Source organism: Leopardus geoffroyi, chromosome C1, assembly GCF_018350155.1.
Source record: "Leopardus geoffroyi isolate Oge1 chromosome C1, O.geoffroyi_Oge1_pat1.0, whole genome shotgun sequence".
In the NCBI taxonomy this organism is placed as follows: domain Eukaryota; kingdom Metazoa; phylum Chordata; class Mammalia; order Carnivora; family Felidae; genus Leopardus; species Leopardus geoffroyi.
Genome location: NC_059328.1, coordinates 81,066,215 through 81,083,716, shown reverse-complemented (window position 1 = coordinate 81,083,716; position 17,502 = coordinate 81,066,215). Strand labels below are relative to the sequence as shown.

Genomic DNA, 17,502 nt, shown 5'->3' with positions numbered 1-17,502 from the left:
CCTCTTTCTTTGCCCCTCCCCCACTTGCTCTATCTCTCTCTAAATAAATAAAAATAAAAATAAACTTTAAAAACAATTTAAAAAATAAATAAATAGGGGTGCCTGGGTGGCTCAGTCGGTTGAATGTCCAACTTCAGCTCAGGTCACAACCTCACAGTTCATGGGTTTGAGCTCCATATTGGGCTTTGCACTGACAGCTCAGAGCCTACTTCAGCTTCTCCGTCTCTCTATCTCTCTGTCTGTCTCTCTCTGCCTCTCTCTGCCCCTCCCTGCTCATGCTTACTCTCTCTCTCTCAGAAATAAAAATGTTAAAAAAAATTTTAATAAGTAAATAAATGAGGAAAACAGGGAGCCAGTGGAATGTTTAAAAAACTCTTTTTATGGTTGTGTTGAAAATGGGGCATAGAAGGACAAGTGTGAAAGAAGGAAAACCATCATGCATGCTATTGCAATAATCCAGGTGAGAGTTGATGGTGGCTTGCACCAATGATTTTTTAGTAGAGATGATAACAAGTGGTCAATTCTGGATGTACTCTGAAGGTAGAACAAGTAAAATTTCCTAAAAGATTGGATGAGGAGTGTAACAGAAAGAGGAAGGATAACTTTCCAGGGGTTTGATCCAACCAACTATAAGAACAGAGTCGCTATCAGCTGAAATGAGAAAGAATGAACATAGAGCAAGTTTGAAGAGAAAAAAAAAACAGCTCTATGTTAGACATGTTATAAACCCTTTTCTGCCTCATTTTCTTCCATAGCTTTTATCCACACTGACATGCTATGTACTTTATTTACTTACTTATTTATTATTTGTATTTGCCCACTAGAATATAATCTCCAAGAAGGCAAAGACTTTTGTTTGTTTTGTTCACTGCTCTATCACCAGCTTCTCGAATAAATTCATCTACTACATAAGCATTTATGGAGTGCCTCCTGTATGATTGGAACTATGCTAGGCTCTAGGAATGCATCAAAACATATGACATGTTCTTAGGATTGCCAGATAAAATACAGGATGGAAGGCCACATTTGAATGGCATATAAATAATGAATCATTCTTAGTATATATATGTCCCACATTCAAATATGTATGCTCCATAGACAAAAATTCAATTATGGGAAATAGTTATACTAAAATTTATTTGCTGTTTATCTGAAAATAAGTTTAACTGGGCATCCTGTATTTTTATTTGCTAAATCTGACAACCCTTATGCTTTCTGAGTATAAGGAACCTAAACAATAATGGGATATATAGAAAAATAAGCAGTCTGTATATAATAACTTTAGGAATCCAGGACACCATGGGAGCATACAGGAAGGGTATCACACATAGACTGTGCATATTGTAACTGAGAGTAGAGTTATCTAGTTGAAAAGTGGAAAAGCATCCCAGGAAGATGGAATAATGTAGGTCAAGCTTAGAGGACAAAGAGACCTTGGGACATTTGTGAAGCTGCATGGTTGACCTGGTGTCTTAGATATACCTAGAGAACATAATTGTGTGAGACGGGAATCGGAAGAGTTAACATCTCCAAAAAGCACACGTGGCTGAGCAATTACTCTACCAGAGACCTAGGCAAAGGCCAGCAAACACAGGCACCTGCCACCAGAAGCAAGAGCAGCAAGGGAGACCATCTTCCCATCCACCAAGCAGTTGTGGCAGCAACAATACAGGGTTCTTTTTGTTTGTTTTTTTTTTTTAATTTGAAAGAGAGAAAGAGAGTGCAAGTCAGAGAGGAGTAGAGCGGGGGAAAGAGAGAATCTTAAGCAGGCTTCATGCTCAGCACAGAGCTCAATGCCAGGCTCAATCCCACGATGCTGAGATCATGGCCTGAGCCAAAATCAAGAGTCAGAGGCTCAACAGACTGAGCCACCCAGGCCCCCAACAATAGAGGGCTCTGACATTCACTGCCCACCAGCTGCATTTCACTGGGCTTGACCATCATGACCAAGGACAAAATGGAGGACAATTCTTTTCCAGTCCATCCTTGAGAGACTGACTGTGTTCCCAGTTTCCCCACAGGTAGAAACAGGCAGACAGAACAAAACTTACTTTCATATAAAACAGGTAAACACTCCTGAAAATCTGGAGCAGGGAAGAAATCCCATAGAAAAGGCTGGAATTTCTGTTAGCAAAATGGGCAGAGGTTGGTACCCTTCGTAATCTCTTCTGAATCCACAATCTGGCAACATTTGAGTTCTACGAGAGCATGCATTCTCAGCAGGAGCGATCCAACTCCTAGAGAGGTGAAATTAATTCTTGGAGGTAGGAATATCTTAGATATTATAATGGTATGTTACCCTGCAAAAGGCTATCGTACATAAACAGATCTATAGTATATCTGTGATTCTAAAATTACACCAGAGGATAGGGGAAGAGAGGATGAGAAGACCTTTTAAAAATATCTAAAAAGGCTACTTAGGGATGGCAAGAATGAGAAACAAATTGATAAACACAGAAGTAGAGCAAAGTTCTACCTGAGGGATGGAGACCAGGTTGGTGTGACAGATGTGTTCTTCTGGAAGAAGGGGTAGAGATAGAAAGGAGCAGGAAAGGAAGGTATTCTGGGTGGTGCAAACACCATATGCATAGACTTCCAGAAAAAGTAAAAGGTAAACAACATAAATGCAATAGCATGGTCAAGTAAGATAAGGTCTGGAAAGGCTTTATTGGATTTAGCAATTAGGAGGTCACTGATCATTTAACCTCTTTGTGCTTCAGTTTCAATACTTGTTAAATTAAATTGAAAAATAATCTCCCAGGCAACTTAAAGCTCTAAAGACTCTCATGTGGACTGGGTCTCTTTACACACAGAGACACACACAAAAGACACATCCACACACTTATACACACTCCCAACACACATGCTAATCTCTTTCCTTAATCTAATTTTCTTATCTCTCTGCAGCTATATTTGCTTTTGAAGAATTCCAGTTCTCTTTGTTTAATGATAACAATACTTTTTAAAAATCAGTTACAAGAGTCTACAGTTCCCTGATAAGCTGAGTTGCTGGACAATAAACAGGTTAATATTAGTTCCTATAAGCATTCCTAATGCTTTATAAATACCTTTTATAATGCAATAAATTCTTTAGAATGTGGATGCTAGATTTTTATTTCATTTTAAAAAATGATTTGAAAACCCAGATTCATTCCAATGGGGGGAAAAAATGATTTCCACCTAAACTATCATTCATTCATTAAATATTTTCTAAGTGCCTACTATGTGTCAAACAGTACAATATGTGTGTGAGAAATCATCAGCGAATAAAGACAAACAGTCCATAGCTTCCAGGAACCCAGAAGGAGGAAAGTAAGGGAATAACTGAGAAGTTGGTAATGTTAGCACCATGTACTCATTGCTACCATGTGGCCACATGGGTAACACATCCGGACCTTGGACCTGCTCCTGAAAAGAGCTCTGGGGAGAGGTAAAGTATCAATTTACCAAAGAGAAAAATGGCAGCAAAGACAACAGCCACTCTAGAAAGAGGAGTTCATCACCATTTGGAGGCCATAGACCCCTTCTCAGAATCATGTATTTAAATTTTTTTTTTCAACGTTTATTTATTTTTGGGACAGAGAGAGACAGAGCATGAACGGGGGAGGGGCAGAGAGAGAGGGAGACACAGAATCGGAAACAGGCTCCAGGCTCTGAGCCATCAGCCCAGAGCGTGACGCGGGGCTCGAACTCACGGACCGCGAGATCGTGACCTGGCTGAAGTCGGACGCTTAACCGACTGCGCCACCCAGGTGCCCCAGAATCATGTATTTAAATGTCTAACATAAGAGTACAAATGCAGCCAATTACACTGAAGTATGGTTATCATTTTTACAATTTGTGGTATGTGCATTTCTTTCCTAACACATTAAATAACCAGATCCAGCAGCTGTCCCAAGAACAACTATCATTTTGAAGCAGTGATGAGCACAAATGGCCTGCTGAGCTACTTGTAACCCTGTGTTATAAAAATATCTGTGATGTTTATTGATGACAAAGTCACAGACACTATTAATAATTCTGCAGTCTGGTGCCTACATTTATAATTGAACAGAATGTGAAATTTCAGTTAGAGCTTAAGGAAAGTAAAGAATTGTTTTACTATCTAAATCCACAGGCTCTCCTAAATTCCACCCAGGGAACCCTTAGGCTGCAGCCCCCTGTTCTAAGACATGAAGCTCAGTCAGGATTTTCTCCTTCAATAACATAGTTCTGTAGTCACTTGTAGAGCTATCATTCCCTCATTGGGATTTCCCAAAGATGTAGCTTGTCCATTATTTGGGGCACACTGCCATCCCATGGCTCCTCCTGAGGAGTTTAGCATTAATAACATTCACAACAAAGCAGCCTTTTAGGGCATTAGACCAAACCTGCAAATTAATGCACTGGCTCATCACAATTCATTAATCAAACTCAGACCGGATTTAACAACAGATTATTAAAGACTCAAAATTATACCCACAGAAGAAGAAGGGAAAAAAAAAAAAAAAAACCAGGCAGCTCCCAGAGGGTCAAATGTAATGTGAATGGTTTTGCATAAAACCATAAACCTGCTATTAAATTAAAAACAGGAAAAATTATGTCCACTGCTTATCTCCAGTCATTTTTTTTTTTAAAGGAACGTTACGCTAATTTATTTCTTTGCTCTTCCTGGTTACACAGTAAAAGACTAAAAGGTTACAATGCACTGGTTCTTTTGATGTTTGGTTAAGCAACTTACACTAACATGTACTGACTGAGGTAAAGAAATTAATGAAATTACTCCCATAATTCATTACTAATGGAACACGGTCAATGCTTTCAACTGACAGTTCACACACATCTTCAGCAGACAGCGAGACACCTCTTGGAAACTGTAGGGCTCACTTCTTCTGATAATGACCAACAAAGCAGAACTTGGCTGCTTTGTCCTACAATTTCACTGATCTCTCACCTCCATGTGTTTGCTCTTGATGAACAGGTCTGTTCTCTCTGGGAACAAAAGCAGGAAGGGGGGAACAATGATTGGAATTTTTCTTTCCATTCAGGGAAGTTAGGTAGACCAGCTGGGGATTCCCAAAGATGTATAAACATTCAGAATGCTGTAATTGGGCAGGACACAGAGCTACAACTGACTTTGCAATGAACTTTTTTAAAGGTTAATATTTTAGAGCAGCAATCATGGATAAAGAGCATAATCCTAATAAGAAGTATGAAAAAAAACTAAAGAACTGTGTGATTTTGTGACATCTTTGCTCTTTCCCCATTAGGACTGAATCATTAGTTCTTTCTGTTTTTGCAGAAACAGAAGCAAAAATTACTAGCACACATGCTGATTAAAGTAGGTAAGTGACATTTCTGGAAATACAAAATGTTTTATTCAATGTAGATACCTGTTTGATATTTATAGAGTGTTTTGGTCTTACTACTGTCTGGTTTAAACTCTAAACTGCTCAAGAGAAGTGTCCGTGTCTTTGTTATATACGTGAAAATAATTAATAACGTCTCTCTGAAGATAAGCTCCTATACACTGATCATACCAAGTTAGTATAAAATGACACTATGGGTGAGGCAAAATATACCAATGACCATATAATATATGCATAATACAAATTATGTATAATAGAAAAAGGTCCAAAATAGTCAACACATTCAAAACCCTTTATAAATACAGGAAGATTCTTTTTTTTTTTAAGTTTATTTATTTTGAGAGAGACAGAACTATGCAAGTGGGGGGTGGGCAGACAGAGATGCGGAGAGAGAATCCCAAGCAGGCTCCCCACAGTCAGCATGGAGCCTAATGTCGGGGCTCAAACCCATGAAACCGAGACATCATGACCTTACTGAAACCAAGAGGTAGACATTTAACCGATGGAGCCACCCATGCATCCCAATATAGGAAGATTCTAATACAACATGATTTGGGTTGGGATTCTGCTCATATTGTTGTAGTTACATTATATGCAGTAAATACATAGGCCAATTTTGTCATCCCCCTCCTTCAACCCCTGGCACTCTTTCCTGTCTGCTAGGGATCACAATCCACCTCAACACAGCTGTAATTGTGTTACACTGCAAACAGCTTCCATCAATTGCTTAATGACTTCTTAAAAAAAAATGTATTCACTCTACCCAGACACAGTATCTGGCACATGGTAGGTATTCTCTAAATATTTCTTGAAGTGAAAAAACAATACTTCCTCTCCTCTTTCCAAATGAAAACCTACTATGTTAGGACTGTCCTTCCAAAATCAACATAAACAGTACTAATTCCCACCAAGTGTTATCTTAGAGATTAACTGCAAATAAGTGCCTCATATAAATATCTTGGCATTTTTCATTGAACCTCCAGTCTCACGCAGATGCTTATTACCCTGTCATGTGGTCAAATAGATGCACCAGAAGAGAAAGTTATATCTATTTGAAAACACAATTGTAAAATCCATATCATAGAAACAAGGGCCATCGTAAGCCACCAAGATTAACAAAAATAAAGCCAACCTTAACTTTTGAACAGGAACACTTTGGGCAAAAGGGTACAGCTGAGATCCCTTATTTCTCTAAGGTGTGATAAGTGGGTAAATTCTAACAACAGCTACTGTGGATAAAGCCCCTGCTCTGGACCAGGCATCTGCTGCGTGGGTGACATGGAACGACAAGCCCATCAAGTGGACATTAGCATCACTACTTTACTAAGCACTAAGCAGGAAATTCTGAGAGCTTCAGTAGCTCATCCGGAGGTCAAGCTAGGGTGTTGCACAGCCAATGTGTAAAGTCACATCTCCTGCTTCCAGAGTCCTATGACACAACTACTCTATTGCACCGCTCTTCTCTCAGACCCTTTCCCATGTATGCCCTCCACTAGAGCTACTTCCAACCTAAAACAATCACTGAAGGAAAGATCTGGTCTTCAGACATACCTTTATACCAATTCTAGATAACCCACAGATTATAAGTGGCAGAAGAGCAAGGTATTTAGCTGTTGGACTATGGTATCAGATTGCCTAGATTAGCTTCCCAGTCCTCTGACTTCCTTGTGTGGACAATTTTCTTTTCTTCATTGTGCCTTACTTTTCTCATAAGTAAAATGGGAGTGCAAATAATGCCAACCTTATGAGGCTGTAGTGATAATTAAATAGGTTAGTAAATGTGAAATGCTTTGTGCCTGAGATAGAAAGTGCTGAATGGTGTCAGATGCTATCTCCAGCTCTTAACAGCTACAACAGAGTGGAGAGTTGGTCACTCACAATTCACTATCTTCACTGACCAGCTTCCAATCACTAGGCTTTACTGAGCGTTGAATACAATGCAACCTAGATAACGAAATAGCCTGAAAGTGGTTTTAATGTTAGACCTCAGGCTGTAGATTCTTTGCCATGAAGGACAATTGGGCAATTCCTCCGAAGTCCCAGTGGTAAAATTCAGCGCTCCATCCCCCGAGGGAACATTTGGTTCAACCCGAGGACTGAGTGACTTGGATGAGTCTATCTGCATCCACTACTCATTTTCATTTTTAAATTATTTAGTGTTTTACCTCAATCAATCATTTCATCTTTCCGGGCTTTAATTTTTCCAACTTGTGAATACTGAGGGGTAGAGATGAGCAAGTGGTGGTGCAAACAGGAATTAGAAGGGACCTTCACCACAATGTTGTCAATGAAACCACCAGAGCTTTCAAATCAATATAACTTTTGAAAGTTAAGGAAAGTGGGAGCTGCAACTGAACAAAATTCATACATCCCAATGTACAAATGTAGAACTTCAGACCCAAGATCACCCAGCCAGTAATTACAATTTTGAGATTTGAACTCACAGCCTACTGTCCTCAGGTGCCTATTTCCACAACTTTAACCTGCTCTTCTAAGGAAAGGAAGAATTCAAACATCCTCTTTCATTACTATTATTTCTTAGGTATAACTAATTTTAACATATTACCACTATTAGACTCTCTTAGCTAATTATATAATGATGATGATGATGATGATGATGATGATGATGATATATATGAACAGCATAGAAATATGTAAATTATGAAAGCAGCTTGAAACATCATCTTCCATACTGGCTCTGATATACAATAAAACTAAGAATCTGAATATTTTATAATTATTGTTAGAATTGATGCAGTGCTGAGTTAAAAATCAGGAGCCATAGTGTCCACACCCACGTAACCTGAATTAGTCCTTTGATAGAAGACATTCACTGAGTGAATGCTGAATAAACATTTGCATTCCCTGCCAAGAGGAAATTTTTAAAAATTACTGTAAGCTTGAGCCAATGAACTCTGTAGATACTGGTGACAAAGACCCTCTACATCCTTTCCTCCTGGTTGGAAAAACAAAAGGAAGTGAGGTGGTTCACAAGAGAAGATAACGAGAGGGAAGAATACACAGCAGTCTAAGGTAAACAGAATAAGGTATAAAATCCTTCTTCTCCGAGGAACATATCCTTTCATATCCTAAGGTAATCTCCAGGCAAAAATGTCTAAGTGACAGAGACTTTCACCACAAGTCAAAAATCCATATGACCACAGGTGAACTGGGCTGCTGAACCTTATCCTAAACTATATTTTATAAAATCATTCTCTCTGGATCAATAAAATACAAATGCTGAAGTTATCTTGTTAACCATCAAAATAAAAGGAACCTTGAGAATAACGTTGTCATTCTTAATTAAAACGGGCTTTTTAATTCCTTTAACTAAAGTAGATATTAATACTGGAAACACTTTGCTAACTAAAGAAAGACTCTACCCATACCCCCAATTAGAGAACACTTCATTTATATATGATGCAGTTTATAACTACTTAGCGGTATGGTTGGGTTAAGTCTCTTTGGCCTACTTTTTAAATGATTAAATACTCTCCATCCAAGTAAATAGATGTCTTCAGAGCCGCATTTTGCATGATAAAACATTCTTTAAATGCATAAACCTTCGCTCAAGATTTAAGAGGGCAAAAAATCTTAGTGACAGTACATTCATTATGTCTTTATTAAGGCCAGACTTTTCCATAGGGTTATGCGTAGCTGAAAATAAGGCTCAGTTTAATAACAAAGCAAGCTTTCCTAGGACTACAAAAATTGTAAAATTTTAATGTTTAATGCATTCCTTAATTATAGAAAACTCTGCAAAGAATAACATCCTTGAAATTTACTATGCAAATGCTCTTAATTTATGACAAATTGCTCTTTGAAATACAAGTATTAAATCTCTATGAGATTGTTGAGGTAATGTACTAATATGCATCACTAAGATCTTAAATTTCTAAGTGGCAATGCTGTTTGTTAGATGCAAACAAGGATTACCTTAATTAAAATATACTATCCCCAGCCTCTCAGCAGATTTAGCTCAGTTTTTATACAGGACAGATTCATTATCTACCTCAAGTTAATAAAAGTCTGACCTACTGTGGTTATTTCCTTTAAAATTTAATTTTAATTACTATTTTGTTAATGGAAATAAAGCACTAAAGAATTGTGAAGATGATCCAAAAGCAATTTTGAAAACTTAATTAAAATACCTCTTGAAAGCTTCAAAAGGAATTTAACACTTACGTGGTTTGATAACTGATGGCCTTACAAATACCGCATTAGATACCAACTCTGTAAAAACATCATCAGATGAAACATGCTTTAGAACTATAGCACTTCCTTAGTCTGTATCTTGAACTAATGGTCCAACTAAATAGATATAAACATCAACCTTTCATTCAAAATTTTAACATTAGACAAAGGTTCTTAACAAAGAAATAAAATGAGTAACCATTACACAGCGCCTTCACAATACATAAACCTTAAATGCATTCAGAGTTTTTACATAAAACCATCCGGGCTAAATCCAGATAATTTCAGAAGTGTTCAGTTTGTCTTCTGATCCTTCGGGACCCGAATATAAAATTAAAAAGGCTGGTAAGAAGTTGTATAAAATTCGGTACCAGAGTTTTATTAGGCAGCTTCCTCTCCAATCTAAATTTCAAAGGTTTACACATATATTATTGATCTTATCTGTGAAAATATTGGTTCAGTAAATAGCCTTTAAACATAACACAATCCATAGATTTTATTGAGATTCACTCCTCATGAAAAAGATAAGAATATGAGAAGCAGGGTATAACAAAGAGCATGCTCCAGGGAAGAAGCACAGACTTTGTGATATTTAAAATATATTTAGCAGCTCTTATATTACAAACCTCACAATGTTATGGTTCATAATGCAATGTGCATTTTTGTACCAGACTATTTGACTACTTCCAGTAAGTAAAATCCCTGCATTCATTAGCAATAATGAATTTTTCTTCTCATAGATCTATTTAATGAAAAAGGCATTTTGCCAGAAACCACCCCTACCATGTCCCAAAAAAAAAAAAAAATCAGTATACCATTTCATTTAACATAAAGTCAGGGATCTATTCTTCTAAACATTAGAATTCCAACTCCAGAAATTAAAGAAATTTTACTAAAAATTAAAAATAAATATATGACTAAAATAATTGGATAACAAGCTAAGGTAACACTGAATTTCTGTAATTCTATATTAACCTTGAAATGTGATTTAAATTCAGACCCCAGGGATGCCTGGGTGGCTCAGTTGGTTCAGAGTCTGACTTCAGCTCAGGTCATGATCTCGGGGTTTGTTGAGTTTGAGCCTCACGTTGGGCTCTGTGCTGAGCCTGGAGCCTGCTTCAGATTCTGTATCTCCCTCTCTCTCTTCCCCTCCCCCACTTGCACTCTGTCTGTCTCTCTCTCTCTCTCTTAAAAATAAATAAACATGAAAAAACTTTTTAAAAGAATAAATAAATAAATAAATTCATACCCACAAAAATGGCCTAATTGAACAAAATAAAAAAATTCTGTAAAAATACAAACCCATCCTTTGTTATTTTTTTATTTGCCACACAGAAAATCACCAATTTTTGAGTGAGTTATTTTCTAAGAGTTTACTTACATGTCAGTTTTTTAAAACTTAAGATGAATATTACCCTAGAAGCAATAAATAAGGATCAGGTTCATCCTAAAAAAAAATCTATAAAAGCCTTAATTTAGCTTTATAGCATAGCTGCAAGACTTGCAATGAAATATAGCAGAAAGCAAAACTGTTTCAATACTAGTAATTAAAGCAAATGGAAAGTTAAATTGAATAAAAGATAGTTTATTATTCTTAAATGCTCTGGGAATAATAGACTTAATTGGAAGAGAAAGCAAATGTAGATGAGACATTTGTGAGAATTCTGAACAGGACTTCAGAGCTTTTTCAAGGTCTTTGGAGGTTATTGTCACCAATCCGGTATTAGGTCTTAATTTCATGTGAAAACATAACATGTATTACTTTACGTGGTAAAGGTAAGTTTAAAAACAAGTGTTCCTCCCTTTTCTTGTTGCAAGTAATCTCTAATATTCACTTGATTTTCATCAACAATGATAACAGTAATTTTTAACTGATAATTGCAACGGCAAAAGAGGGATGGTGGAAATTTTCCTGGAGACTCATGCATGCTCATGCATAAGCACACACACATACACATGTACACACACACATGCTCGCGCATGTTGGGACAAAGGTAAGGAGGCAAGAAGGAACAACAGAAAAGTATTAGGAAGAAGGGACGCAGGGTTAATAAGGAAAACTGTACAGAAGAACCTAGGTGGCTCAGTCCATTAAGTGTCTGACTCTTGATTTCAGCAAAAGTCATGATCTCAGGGTCGTGAGACCAAGTCCCACACTTGGCTCTGTGCTGACATTGCAAAGGATGCTTGGGATTCTCTCTCTTCCTCTCTCCCTGCTCCTCCTCTGTTTGCCCATGCACATGAATGCTCTCTCTCTCTCTCTCTCTCTCTCTCTCTCAAAATAAATAAACTTAAAAAAAAATAAGGAAGCCTGTAATGAAAGAAAACGGTAACTTATGGTCTGTTGGTTGGAATGTTTTATTTGTTCGGTTTGTTGGTTGTGTGTGTGTGTGTGTGCATAAAACAGCGAAGGAAGAGAGGGAGAGAGGCCAGAGTGATTTCCTGATACCCATCTTTCCATTTAGTTTTTTAATCTCGGTAGTTTCTTTTGAGAGTAAAATGTACCAAAGTGGCCAATGATGCATATGATTCCTTACATTCAAAATACAATGGTTTATAGTTTCTACACTAATAAGCATTGAGAAGCCTTAAATAAATTAAATAAGGCTTAGAAGAATTCAGAGTTTTTGCATAAAACCACAGTGCTATATTACTACAAAACATTTTGTTTGTATTTTGATCCTCTAGGACCTACTCAAATTACCAAGCTGATAATGTACTACATAAAATTCTGTACCAGAGCTATATTAGGCAAAGACCAAAAAACAAACAAACAAAAACCCAACAACAACAACAACTTAGAGCTTTTAACATGCTCATGTGCATTGGGACTGTCTAAGAATATGTAGTCTGAACTTTTCTCAAGGGGTATCTGCCAGTGTTTGCATTCTGTGAAACATAGTCTGGGAAAAGCAGAGTTAGAGTCAGTAATAAGACAAAGATTCCCACGGACACCCCTGTTGTCCAAGACTGTTTTGGAGAATCTAGCCAGTAAAATGGGTTAGTAAAATGGGTTAAAGAAATGTGGCATGCATTAGAATGGGAGAGAGAGCATTATCATTCTTTGCAAATGATATTAGAAAATCTGAGAGAATCAATTAACATCTATTAAAACTAACAAAGAATTTAGAGGAATAACAAGATATGAAAGCAATAATTTTCACTTTTACTAACAATCAGTTGGAAAATATAATGGGAAAAAATATTTTACTCATAATATGAATTTAACAGAAAGAAAGAGAGATCACCCAAAAGAAAAATGGGCAAAGAATATTAACAAGCAATTAAGAGAAATATGCAAATAGTCAATTAACATAGGAACAGATGTTCAAACTCAATAATAATCAAAAAATATAAATTAAAACCAGATACCATTTTCCCCTTATGAGCATTGAAATGATTAAAAATGTGGGCAATACCCCATGTTGACATGAAATGTGGAGGGAAAACATACCCTTCTGTGAGTGGTATTACTCAGAGTCCTGACAGGAAATTAAGAGTACACTCAAATTGGGTAATTTGAAGAGCATTTAATAAAAGGGTTATTTATTCATAAGGGTGTCAGGCTGGGTGGAAGGAACCCACAAGAAATAGGGCAGTCTCTAGGGCTAGAAGGAGAAAAACAGAGCTGAGCAGAGAAAACTGTGACCTTAGGTCTGAGAAGACAGCCAGCCCCCAGTAATCCCACAGGAGGAGCCAGGAGAAGTAGTTCCTCCTAATTCTCCTCCTTCCTTCTCATCTCCTGCCAGTGCCCCCATCCCAGACAATGAAGCCCAACCAGAAGCCCAAAGGCTAGGGACCTACACATCCAGATCAGCCTCTCAGAGCTCAATACAGGATAGAAAAGGGTAGAGGGTACACCCCAAGGTGCAACAGAAGATATCTAGCATGTAAGGGTTAGGAAAAGTATAAATTAGGAAAGCCAAATTGAACGATGGTTTGGCAACATTTACACTTACCATAATATTTGTGCAATCATGAAAAAAAAAAGACAACAAAAACAGAAAAATATCAAGCCATTAGAAGAGGTTGTCTCTGAGGAAGGTTGGGAAGGAAGCTCAGGGTTGCAGGGTCAGACAGATCTGCATTTGCATCCTGAGTCTAGCTGCTCAATTAGTATTTTTTTTTTTGACTACAAAAAAAAAGGACAGAAAATCAAACTGACCTGATGAAGACAGTTCAGTCTTCATCAAGGCTCACACTGCCAAACCATGGAGAAGCTTGGGATAGGTCTGCCTTCAGAAATACCTGGATCCAGGGACTCAGACCTTATCAAATTTTTCTCTCTCTCTCTGCCTTCCATCCACTGTCCCTTTCCTCCCATAGGCTACGAGCTCTGCTCCCTCTAGTTGGCTTCATTCTCTCAGGCCAGCTGTTCCCACAAGTTCAATCCATAGCCAAATGCAGTGATAAAAGTATATTCTTCAAGCCTCAAGGCTAGAGAGAAAAGAGTTTCCCAGGTACTTCAGTTGAGATTCTTCTACAAAATGCCACTGCGTGGACAAGCGTAGATCACATGGCCAACCATGACTGAATCATATGGTAGGCCACAGGATGAGGGCATGGCGACTGGCCCTTTCTGGAACAAATGCCCCACTCTGTGACTAAAGGACATGAGAATTTTGGGGTGCCTAGTAGTTTAAATGTCTGACTCTTGATTTCGACTCAGGTCATGATCTCACGGCCATGAGGTCAGCCCAAAGGTTCCATGATAATTGTAGAGCCTGGAATTGTCTCTCTCCCTCTCTCTCTCTGCTCCTTCCCCACTTGTGCTCTCTCTCCCTCTCTATTTCTGTCCCCCTACTCTCAAAGTAAATAAGGAAACATTAATTAAAAAAAAAAAGGACATGAGAATTTTGATTATCTTTCACCACAACCACATGTTTGGGATAGAAGAACCACAATCTCCCTAAATAAGAAATTTTCTTCCGGACACTAGAAAAGCAAATAAATACTATATAAATGGCAACCTCAGATCCTCAGTTTCCTCATATGTAAAATAAAGGAGATGATGGTGTTCATCTTATTCTTATTCTCTTATTATTCTTTTTATCTCTGTATTTCTATATTATTTCATGTTTTAAAAGAACATGTTGCTTTTAATCATGAATAAGAAATCTGTTTCCATTTCGAGAAAAAAAGGAGAGGCCAACAACATTAATTCAGGAAGAGCTATCAGGTTAAGTTAATTACTAATTACTTAAAATTTGTATTACTTTTATATTGACTCTTCACAAAATACCTACTACTAATAATTACTTGTCTATACCTAATCAAATTTAAACCTCACAAAGACTTCATAAAATTGGTGCAGTCCCCATTTTACTGACAAAATTTAAACTCAGAGAATTAAACTAATTTACCCAAGGACACAAAGCCAACAGCTAATAAAACTGCTATGTAAACTCAGATCTGTCTAAAGAAGAGGTCTGCAAACTATAACCTGTGGGCCAAATCCCACCTGCCCCGTTTTTTTATTGCCCACAAGCTAAGAATGGTTTTTTCACTTCTGAATTGTGGAAACAAAGGAAGAGAACACTTTATGACACATACAAATTATGTGAAATTCAAATCTCAGTGTCCATCAGAAATGTTTTATTGGAACACAATCCTGCCCATTTATGCCAGAGAAGATAGATTTACATCTTCTTGGTGGCTGCTTTGGCACTACGATGGCAGAGTAGAGTTGGGAGAGTGATCATGTGGCCCAAGAAGACTAAAATATTCACTATCTGGTTCTTTACAGAAAAAGGTTTGCCAACTCTGGTCTAAATCCCAAACACATTGTCTGTCAAGGACCTCTTACTACCTATCCAGATACTGTCTAAAACTTATTGGATGATGCCGCTAGAAGGTCTCTTGCGGCCCAAGCAAGTGTATTTCAATGCAAGAAAATAGGAGAGCATCTGCCAAATTCATCTTGAGGGATGGAGAACAACAAAGGAGGTAAAAAATGTCTGCTGCCATACCACCCTGACTGACCTGATCTCAGAAGCTATGTAGGGTTGGGCCTGGTTAGTACTTGTATGGGAGGTGAGGTAAAAAAATGCACCAAATAATGACATCTGCTTAGGACAGAGGAGGGGAAGGAAATAAGGTTATTGGTTCCCAATGGTAAGTGACCATTCACTTACATAAAATGTTAAGTTGAATTCCTGAACACAGTATCACACATCATTCACAACACCTAGTAGGGTCAGAAAAAAAATTTTTTTGAGAGAGAGAGCATGAGTGGGGAAGGGCAGAGAGAGAGGGGGACAGGGGATGCAAAGCAGGATACGTGCCAACAGCAGTGAGCCCGACATGGGGCTTGAACGCACTGTGAGATCATGACCTAAGCCAAAGTTGAGCACTCAACCAACTGAGCCAGCAAGGCACTCTAGAAAACTTTTTTGGTGTTAATAAATTTAGAAGTAAATTCTGCATGACATTTTAAGTTTATAAAACTATTCTAAAGCAAAAAAAAAAAAAAAAAAAAAAAAGGAGGGCATGGAGTAAAGAATGACCTATTCAAATTCTTAAAATGGAAACTAAAAAACTTTGAATCAGTTTGTAAATATCAGAAGCTAGTCTGCTAGTCTGCCTTTCACTATACATAAGCAGTATGGACTGCCAGATTCACAGCAGCCCTAAGGTGTATTCCCTGCTTCATTATACCAGTACTAGATTTATACCATCCTCGGAAAATAGTTATCTACTATTTTCTCAAAAATCTCTGAAGACTATACAATCACTGGTGTTCAGAAAATAATTTCTCATAACCTTTATACTTAAGCTATGTTTCTAATATAATCAAAATATCAACATTAAGAATAATTTCAATCAGGGGCGCCTGGGTGGCGCAGTCGGTTAAGCGTCCGACTTCAGCCAGGTCACGATCTCGCAGTCCGTGAGTTCGAGCCCCGCGTCGGGCTCTGGGCTGATGGCTCAGAGCCTGGAGCCTGTTTCTGATTCTGTGTCTCCCTCTCTCTCTGCCCCTCCCCCGTTCATGCTGTGTCTCTCTCTGTCCCAAAAATAAATAAACGTTGAAAAAAAAAAAAAATTAAAAAAAAAAAAAAAAAAAAGAATAATTTCAATCAGAGACATGGGACAGTAAATCCATGACTTCCTTTTATTTCATCACTGACTTATTGTGTAGCTTAGATGTATATGAATCTTATCTAGGCTCTGGGTTTCTTAATTTATGAATCTAAGCTAATATAGAATGTTTTAAGAATTGGACTTAGAAATTGTATTGGGGTGCCTAGGTGGCTCAGTCAGCTAAGCGTCCAACTCTTGATTTCGGCTCAGGTTATGATCTCACCTGAGAGGAGTTTGAGCCCTGCGTTGGGCTCTGAGCTGACAGCATGGAGCCTGTTTGGGATTCTCTCCTTCTTTCTCTCTTCCTCTCCCTCCTCCCACCCTCTAAAAATCAATAAACTTTAAAAAAAAAAGAAACTGTATGAATTCCCTTATGGTCTCTGACAATAGATATCAAGTAAGTACAGGAGATTCTCATCATGGAATCACTAGACTCTATTTCTCAAAGTGAAAAACATGAGTCCCCCTAAGAGAACTAACGAGCCACTAGGCCACAGAAGAGAGAGTCGTAGGCAAGACAGAATGTGAATGCTAACCACCACTTAATCTCCTAGCGTCTGCCTTCTCTACTTCTGAGCAGTTGTGTATATTAGGTATACTGAAGCCCTTTATGAACTGCTAAGCACTGTAAGATGTGAGTTTCTACTACTGTCCTTGATAATCACCCTTAGGATCATAAATGCAACTGATTTAGAAACACAATACATTGCGTGGACAGAGCCAGATTATCTTTAAGCAAGTTTCTGATGTCTGCTTAGGGTTAAGTAATCATGGCATATATTTCACATGCAGCATTACCGGTAGGAATTCAATAGGAAAAAGTTGATGGGTTGCAGGAAATAGAGAACATGTTGTTCTAACTAACTCACAGTTTCTTTGT

The 17,502-nt window shown here is 37.8% G+C and overlaps 1 protein-coding gene across 5 annotated transcripts in view; it reads right to left on the bottom strand.

Moving 5' to 3' along the window:
• Positions 1-17,502, bottom strand: part of RWDD3 (RWD domain containing 3) — a 148,963-nt gene that overhangs the window by 84,957 nt on the left and 46,504 nt on the right. For 3 of the 5 annotated variants that reach the window (XR_006712499.1, XR_006712497.1, XR_006712496.1), the window contains exon 6: positions 9,534-9,581. The exons of the other annotated variants lie outside the window; for them this stretch is intronic. The gene's annotated coding sequence lies outside the window, so the exon portion shown is untranslated. The remainder of the gene's footprint in view (positions 1-9,533; positions 9,582-17,502) is intronic. 5 annotated transcript variants of the gene reach the window in all.